General features: G+C 41.8%; 1 long non-coding RNA gene across 1 annotated transcript; it reads right to left on the reverse strand.

Annotated features, from left to right (window-relative positions):
- Positions 1-2,855: 2,855 nt before the first annotated feature.
- Positions 2,856-5,367, reverse strand: LOC107836434 (uncharacterized). Its single transcript, XR_001662330.1, has 3 exons — positions 5,307-5,367; positions 4,334-5,058; positions 2,856-3,261 (listed from the first exon to the last, which is right to left on the reverse strand). It is a non-coding gene; the product is annotated as an uncharacterized LOC107836434 (long non-coding RNA).
- Between the last annotated feature and the right edge of the window lie 3,329 nt (positions 5,368-8,696).

Genomic DNA, 8,696 nt, shown 5'->3' on the forward strand with positions numbered 1-8,696 from the left:
TGAAAACAAAAGCCTCGTCACATCATCTCCCATCCATCAAATCTGATTCCTGACGGGGTTTGAGTTAATTTTTTTTTCTCGCCGCTTCAACATCCACAAACGGAAGAAGTTCTGAAATCAGCAGAAACAAAAGGGGCCGCCCTGGCTCCTTTGTTTCGTTCAGAGATGATTATATTATCTTATCACGCCTGGAAGACTTGATGTGAGCCTAACGATTTCTACCAGCGCCCAATCTGCCGACGCTTAGCGGGATCTGACTCCATTTCTCCCCCCCTCCGCATCTTTCTGCTGACTCGCCGCGCTCCGAGGACGGTAAGTAAATCTAATATAAAGCAGTTATTGATTTGCAGATCCTTAATCACTGTGATTCAGCCCAGTTTTCACTGACCCCCCACTGCAGCTATGAGTTCCCCAGGGGGCAGCGCTCAGCGCCGGGATGGGAAGATACTTGGAGGCAAATGCAATTTTTTTTTCTGCAATGCCAAAGAGATTTAAAAATCCCATCATCAATCATCTCATCACAAATATTTATACATGTGCAGATCAATAGTCTGCTGTTCGGCTCACCTCATTGGCACGCTGCTAGAGCTCCATGCGCCGGTGAGCTGAGGTCGGTACGTTCGCTCTGCGTCTGTAGAGTTTGACCGAAAGGGAGAGTTTTGTAGACACACTTCCTGCCTGTAAAGGTTTGTTTTACAAATTTGTGGATTCAGCCTCGGGCTTTTGGAATCGGTGGCAGAGATGCTTAAACGCACATGTGCCTTGAGCTCCTGAGTTTTTGTCAGGTTGGCTTAGTGGAAAACTTCTTGTAAACAGGATGTGGAAACATGCGGCGCAGAAACAGAAAAGTTAGCTCTGCTTTTTGCCAACTTCCAGAGATGGGTTTTCTGTGATTCGCAAACTTTAAAAACCCCCTTCAGCAACTTTTCTTCACTTTCGAACTGGAATAAAAAAAAAATGCTTACCAAGAAATCTAGGATGGATAGTTTCCAGTACAGTCAGATCACAGGACATGTTTTTTATAAACCTAGATTCCAAATCTCTGCTGAATTTCTAAGTTTTTTAAGAATTTAATTCTTAAAAAAAACTTTCATTTCAAAACTTTTAGGATTCATTTACTTCAGGATTAAATCCTGAAGTAAAAACATATCACAGCCTTTATGCCAAATGTAAATATGTGACTTTAAATAAAGATTTTCTAGACATTTCTGAGTCTAGCCTGCAGAATAAATGCAAACACATTAAATAAATTACAATAAAACACAACTCTACTGTTATTAACATTGTAATAGTCACTTTCCTGTCACTTAGCTGCATTTCTAAGCTTACAATTATTGCTTAAAACAGACTGAAGGAATGCAACATGTTCTCAGTCTGTGTTTTTCTTTTCTGTACTCAAGCAGCTCTTGTGGTAGTAGACAGATTGTATTTTATGAAAAATAATCATACGTCTAGCACTTCAACTGAAATTGAATGATTTTATTGTAACATATTTTAAATGGAATTAGGAATTAACATTTTAGGAATCAAACAGGCATATTTTATTTATTGTATCAATTAAGACATATGAACCACACATGAAAAAAGAACTTTTCAAGCAGTGTTTCATGAGTAAACTGGTGTCATTTTACCCGAGTTAAATCAGAGGGATAATGTTCCACAGAGGAAAGAGAAACAGTTGAAAGGAGGAAGGTGAACCTTGAATAGTTTTAGTCCTAATCTGGCTGGCTAATTCAGAGGAGTTGGGCAATAATCCAAAGCGCACCAGCAAGTAAAGCTCTGAAGGGTCAAAAATCAAAAACGGACAGTTTTCCAGTTGCCTAGTCAAAGTATTGCCTCAGTATTCCTGATGGTTGAAAACCCTCCAGTGTGGTTGACTTAAAATAATCTTGTAAAGAAGAGAGTCTAAGTTTTCCACTGTAATGTTGAAGAATTATCACCAGTTCGTGGCTCCATTGCCTTCAACCAACCAGTTGATTAAGTGGGGTGATTATTTCCCTGATGGTTATGAAGTATTTTTCTCTTTTCTCATCATTTATTTTCCTTTTTCTCTCTATTCTATTCAGATTATGCTTGTCTGATATTCAGATATTACTGACGATGATCAGTGGTGTTGCCATGTTTCCTGCATTCGTAAATAATCCATCTCTGCGGTCTTTCTTAGAAATCTGTCTTCTCTGAGTCTAATTGGTGATTGAGATCTGATTTCTCTAAGCTCCACAGACCGCAGGCTGGTGTCGGTGTGTGTTCTCGGTGATGTATTCGGTGAGGACGAAGTGACTGCACCGCGGCGGAGCTCGGTGCACGTCTGCACGCGCGGCGCATGTACCCAACATGGAATCAGGAACCGAACGTGTCGCTGAGTAAACAACGCTAATTAAGAGAGACAGACGGATTGCCTCTTTGACCCCCGTCCCCTATCCTTGTTTGTTTGTTTTTATTCTTCATGCTAATTATATTTAATCCCTTTTCTGTCGCTGTGGACTCTGACCAGCGCCGGGCGTCTGCCGCAGCCAATCAGATGCAGCCATGCTGCTTTCAGGAGGGAAGCAGGCGATGGACTGGAGAGTTGAGCTCAGATTATGTGTGTGTGTATGCATGTGTGTGTAGGGGCAGTGGAGCATCACGTTGGGTGACTTCCATTGTCTTGCAGCGCAGAAGTTAGCAGTGGGCCCCTCAGCCCCCCAATTGTTCTGCAGCCATTGAGGGAGAATGGAGCTGTCCATGTGCTAACACATCCACACGCTAAGGCTCCTTACACACACACACACACACACACACACACACACATACACACTTTTCATGTCCTATCTGTGACATGGGGTGTGGGTTCATTAATGGCTAATTAAAACAGGACTATTAATGAACGGCCAGCAGCAGACACCATACACCAACTTAGAGGAGATGAATTAACACATCCATAATGTGTCATCCAGCCAGCTGCAGCTTCTATGTGTGTTTGTGTGTTTGCGTGTGCATGCGTGGGTGTGTGTGTGCAGCAGCTGCTTCCCATCCAGATTGAATATATTACGCACACAAGTACAAAACCGGCATTATTGACAACGCAACAGTTCAACATGTTTTATTGTGACAGGAAGCGATGCGTCACAATAAGACGCATAGACAATAGAACGGACACAACGCTCCATCCCCATGGTGATGCATGGTGGTGGCAGCATCCTGCTGTGGGAGGAAGGGGGGTTTGTCTGTAGTAGGTAGAAGGAAGATGGTGGGCAGATTGATCGAGCCAAAGATCAGGGTCTAGTCAAAGTAGAGAGTAAAAATATGGTTTATGATCACAGACACATTTATTAAAATTTTCTTCAGCAAAATCCTGCAAGAACTAAAACATTCAGTGTGAGGTGATGATGTAAAATCGGCACAGTAAATGGGTTAGCTATTGGATGGATGGTTGACTTTTCTGTTGCAGCAATTGGTTTTTGGCAATAAATGTCATAACAAGTGAAGAGGGGAGGGTGTGTGCAGGTGATTTGTATCGTGAATCAATTGCAGAAATGACTTTCAAAACTCCTGGGTATGGATGCTCAACACAGTTGCTAACGATAAATATCACAAATATTTGCATAAAACTTACAAAAGAAACAAAAGAAAATCACATCTTAATTAAGTGGAATGTATATATTTGCCCTGGCAACCAGGGGTCACCAGGAGCCATTAAGCAGGAAAAGGAATTACACACAGCTACCTGTGGGTTTGTCCCCGTGGCTCACAGGGGTCAACTGGGGTCAACCATGCTGCCCACTGAGCTCCGTCACCAGAGCTGGACACTAGCTAGTTACATTTACTCAATTACATTTACTTATGTAACTTTTTTGATTAAAAAAAAAACAAAAAACTTTTTACTACAGTGTACTTTTTATTTTTACTTGAGTAATTTCATTATGAAGTATCTCTGCTCTTACTTGAGCCAAATTTCTGGATTCTCTTCCCACTGAATGAAAAACAAACTTATTTTAACCAAAAACTCAGCAGACAGACTCACACCGGCAGTTTTTGTTAAAGTTTTATAAGTTTCTATTGAAAGAAACCGATTTGAAAAATCAAAAAATGCCTGATTTAGTTTTTTTATTTCTTTATTTTATTTTATTTTTTTGTCATTTTGATCCTTAAAATACCAACATTTTCACTTGGCTTCATAATTTGGTCCATCTGATGATGTCATTTTTAAATATTAAATTATTGATAATCTGATCAGTTACTCCTTACTTGAGTAGGCTTTTTACCAAATACTTTTTTAATTCTTTCTTGAGTAATTACTTAGATGGCTACTTTTTACTTGAGTGAAAATATTTTAAAGTAGTGTTACTCTTACCTGAGAACAATTTCTGACCACTGTGCCCACCTCTGCCCATCATCAGCTGGTCGTAGTTCGGTTTGTTCTGGCTGTGTGTTTGCTGGTAATGAGAGAGAAGAGCGCCGGCTTTCTGCCTGATTGTTTGTTAAGCAGAAATGCAAATGTGGGAGCTGGAAGTGGGAGAGCTCGCTCCTTCCTCTGTGGTGGAAATGAGGTTTCCAGTTGAAAGAGTGAAGCTCCTGACTGCTCCACTCGTGGAGGCTGGCAGGAGGCGGCGCTTCCCGCGTGCGGAGCTGTCGTGTCGCGCCGTTCAAGAGCAACTCCTGCGCCCCTTTGTGAGTTTTCGACGGGAGAGAGAAAGAGTTTGCTTTTCTTTTTGTCAGGGCTCAGCAGATTTAGAGGGCACGCGGGGCGGCTGAGAAACCCTGCTGCCGACTGGATCCAGCTCACAGTTTGTGCTCTAACAGGGAATTTCTCTGCCGGGAATGCAGGCTGCCACTTTTGCACAAAAACAGGAGAAGTGATGCACCAGGGGGAGGTGGCGCTCTGAGGTCAGGGATGGGAGACGAGGTGGAAAACAAGGGGAGGTGTAAAGAGTTGCTGGCAACATGAGGGGAAGCTGTATAAACATTAGCCAGCAAGGCGACCGGCATCAGGAGGTTTTGGAGGCGATGCGGCTGCCTTCACGGTCCATAAACCTCCATCCGCTCAACCAAAGGAAGGCCATTTCCTGTCCTGGGGCTCTAGAGAGAGAAAGACGTGGAAAACCTGGATAAATGCCAAATCAAAACCTTCATAAATCACAAGCAAATTAACCAGAATACATTAAGAGATCAGATATTTTCGATAACAGCGTTGATGAACAGCTGTCTGGTTTGACCGATCAGTCAACCTCTCAAACCGATTGATAATCTACCAAACATCCAACAAATCAACTAGAGGAACAATTGGCTCATTTTGTTGAACCAGATCAGATCAATAACCAACCTACACACTACAGCTGGCTTGGCTGTAAACCAACCAGCCACGCCTAAATCAGCTCCATAACCAACCAATCAACATGAAGGCCCATTTACTGAGTGACAACAAGGCAGACATAAACCAGCTAACCATTCAATTAATCAATAAACCAATCAAACAACCGATCAACCGACTGGCAGGTGAACTTTAACGTTTATGGTCTCAGAGACGTCCAGTTATTCAGTCAAATTGATAATAGTTGCTAAATTGTTGGTCTTGTTGATTTCTTGACTGGTTAGGTGATTTGATTGGCTAGTTGGCTAGATAACTGTTTGGTGCATTGACTGGTTGGTTAGTTATTTGAGATAACCGGTTCATTGGTTAGATATCTATTTGTTAATTGACTAGTTTATTAGTTGATGGTGGCTTAGCTTCCTGATTGGTCGGTGCGCTGGTTGCTGGTCTTTTTCTTTACTGGTTGTTTAACTGTAATTAAATTAAAGGAAATCAATAGAAATATTTTCTACTGTCCCACATTGGGGACATTCAGGAGCTTCGTATGAAAACGTCCAGAGCACATCCTGCTTTATAGGTACCAAGACTTGGTTATTCATTAATGAAACATTTCCAAATTCATTTTGTCGTATCGCAAAACATAATTTACCTCTTTACATCTCTAACCTTAGAAAATCTGGAAAAGTACACATTGAAGGAGACTCATTACATAAATGTAACGGGGCATTTTCTCAAACCATAACTTTGGTCGGATAAGAACTTTAGGGTTTATGATTCTGTATTTATTCATTTATTTAAATACCAAAATATGTGGATTCTGCTGCTTTTAAACCATCCAACACGTTGGGAAACCTTTAAAGATCTCGGTCCGTAAAAACTGTCTGTTTGGCTCAAAACCTTCATATAATTACATTTCGTTTTAATCAGTTAATCCTGATTTAATTCACAAAATATTTTAGTGTTGACTCCTTTCATGGCGACAACAAACTGGATTCCAGCAGATGCTAACAGATTGATGTGACTTCTAGGTGATCAGAGAGGCTGATAGGTTGGTCAGGCTCTGTTCCTGGCTGCTAATTGGTCAGGCTCTGTTGGTGAGGCTCCGCCCAGCAGTATTATCTGACTGGCTGCTCTTCGGAGGTCAGAGGTCACGCTGTGCGCCTGTGCTCTCGTCAGTTATCTCCCCTCCCTCGCTGTGTGGCCTGTCCTTCATATTAAATCACACTTGACACACCTGGAGCACCGCGGCAACCTCATCCATATTTTATTCCCACGCCGCTTTTTTTTTTTTTTTTTTTTAATACTGCAGCAATTTTTTTTTTTAAAGGGACGGCAAACTGATATATTTATTAACTGACCCGCGCCGTGGAAGTGTTGGGTGAGGCGGGGGGAGAGAAATAATCAGGTTTGTTCAGGAAATAAAATGGAAAGGAGATGTGACAAGTTTATGAAGTAAGCAGAACGGTCCTTCATTACTACCCTAAGACCCCTTGGGCACTTTGGGTTGTGGAGCTCGGCGACTGCCGCCGCCGCCGCCGCCGCCGCCGAGTGAGTTGTCAGGGAGAATCTTTCCTCTGCTTTAACTCAAGCCCTTAAAGGCCTATTATTTTTGAAGAGGCCCGCCGCCAAACCTGGTTTACTGTCATAACTCAGGAAGAGGAGGCCCTTTCCTTCCCGGTGGCAGGAGGGAAATGTTTATGCAGGAGCTAAATAATTCAATGGAGTGCTTTAGCAAGCAGGGGCCACGCTGTCACTCACCTGTTCTTGGGCTTTTTTTTTTTTGTTTTCGGTTGCTTCTCTACTTAACCAGCAGTGAGGATGAGTGCAGTTTGCCCTTTTTTAAGCACAATTTAGCAGAATGAAGCCCTTTAAACATTTGTGGAGAGGCAGGGTTAAGTGGGGGAAAAATGGGGGGGGGGGAAACCCACTCGTGTGGTGCGTATTTGGCGCAAAAGGTTGCTCAATTATCGTCTGCTCACTTCGTCTCACCTGGAGTACTTTCACCGTTTTTATTCAATCAAATCTAGATATCTGGTCTCGCCGCTTTACATATCTCAGCCGTGTCTGTTTACTGGTAAAATGTTCGACAACCTTAACACGCGAGAGATTTTCACTCTCAAAAAGGTCATGCGGATACGTGAGTCGTCCACATCGTCGGGGTTTTTACCCCGACATTCCTTCGCCTATTTTGGGAGATTTTCCTTCCATTCTACTCACAACTGCCCTTTTCTGTCCCTTTCCTGAGTCCCCAATTAATTCCCTTCTGCTTCCTTGTGCATCTCTGTGGGGGAATAGTATCAAGTCAAAAATCCATACCGACTCATTAAAGATTGTCTCTTTACTTTTTTTCAGTTTATCACAGAGACACTTAGAAACAGAAAACGTTCTATGCTGTTTAATGTTAGTTTCTGTTTGTTCTACGACTCAGTTACTCTTTACAAACGTGTAAAAAACGTCTTATGGAATAAACGGTTCTTATAATATCAGCTGAGTTCAGATTTCACATCCTGAACCTCCAGCAGCCTGACTCCTCTGTGCCATGGCGTCCCTCAGGGTTTTGTGCTTTCTTTCGACCTTTATTCTCCATATTCAGCTTTGTGGCCTCGTCCTTCATCATCTACTCCATTCCTGCTGCTTTGCTTGGAGCATCTAGTTTTATAGGACCCTGTTTTGACTTTTTGTCACACTCAAGCTAAATTTAAGATTGTTTAAGATGGTTTCTAAACTTGCAGCCTGCAGAAAATTCTTGATTCAGCCACTGGATCTGCTGCTGGATGAATTTCCTGCTGCATTAACATGGCAAGTTGTTTAGGTTCTCACTTTGTTAGTCGATTGGTTCATTTGCTTCTTGCTTTATTGGCTGTTTAACTAGTTGATTTGCTAGATGTTGCATTAGACGGATGAATGGTTGGTTGATTGATCAATTAATCAAGCAGGTTGGTTGACTATTTGATAAAATGGTTTGGTTAATTAGTTGACTCCAGCGGTTAAATGAAAATGTTTGTTGGTTGATTGGTTTTGTTCATTGCTTGTTGGTTGAATGTCTCAATAGTTGATAAATGTTAACATCGAGACGGATGTTTGAATGGACGGTTTATTAATTGGTTAATTAGTTTCAATGGTTGGTTGGTTGCTTGACTGGTTTATCGGTTCTGTTGTCATGGAGTTCAGCTTTCAGATATGAATGCGGCTGATAGAATATGAACTCTTTGATACCATTGACACTTTTTATCATTTTGCCTATTGGTGGCAATGAGAGAGTTAATCTTCGACTTCTTCCGCTTTTGGTGTTTTTTGGGTTAGCAAGAAAACTGAAGGTGTGCATTACTACCACCTACTGGTATGGATGTTAGATGAGAGATAGATGATCACCTGATCACTTTGAGACAATACAACTAACTTAAGT

Source organism: Poecilia formosa, unplaced genomic scaffold (assembly GCF_000485575.1).
Source record: "Poecilia formosa unplaced genomic scaffold, Poecilia_formosa-5.1.2 Scaffold58, whole genome shotgun sequence".
NCBI classification, from domain to species: Eukaryota; Metazoa; Chordata; class Actinopteri; order Cyprinodontiformes; family Poeciliidae; genus Poecilia; species Poecilia formosa.